This window comes from Egretta garzetta, unplaced genomic scaffold (assembly GCF_000687185.1).
Source record: "Egretta garzetta isolate BGI_Z169 unplaced genomic scaffold, ASM68718v1 scaffold19, whole genome shotgun sequence".
NCBI classification, from domain to species: domain Eukaryota; kingdom Metazoa; phylum Chordata; class Aves; order Pelecaniformes; family Ardeidae; genus Egretta; species Egretta garzetta.
In genome coordinates, this window is record NW_009260768.1 from 149489 (window position 1) to 149755 (window position 267).

General features: G+C 64.4%; 1 protein-coding gene across 1 annotated transcript in view; it reads left to right on the forward strand.

Moving 5' to 3' along the window:
- Positions 1-267, forward strand: part of ARSG (arylsulfatase G) — a 31120-nt gene that overhangs the window by 738 nt on the left and 30115 nt on the right. The gene's annotated exons all lie outside the window — the stretch shown is intronic.

Sequence of the window (267 nt, forward strand, 5' to 3'; positions counted from 1 at the left end):
GGTGCATGGGGAGGGCAGCCAGAGCCCAGCACCTCGGGGTGCAGGTCCATCCATCCCTACTGGGACCCACAAGCTTCATCCCCTGTGCCAGACCCTCAGCCCTGGGGCAGAAGGGGAAATTTGTGGGGGAGCAGGGAGGGACGGGGGAGCAGGGAGGGACGGGGCAGCATTAGACCACACAGGGGCTTGCAACCAAAGGGTCCTTTTCGTCTTCTAGATTTGTGGATTTCCACTCGGCTGGCTCCCCCTGCTCGCCCACCCCCGCCC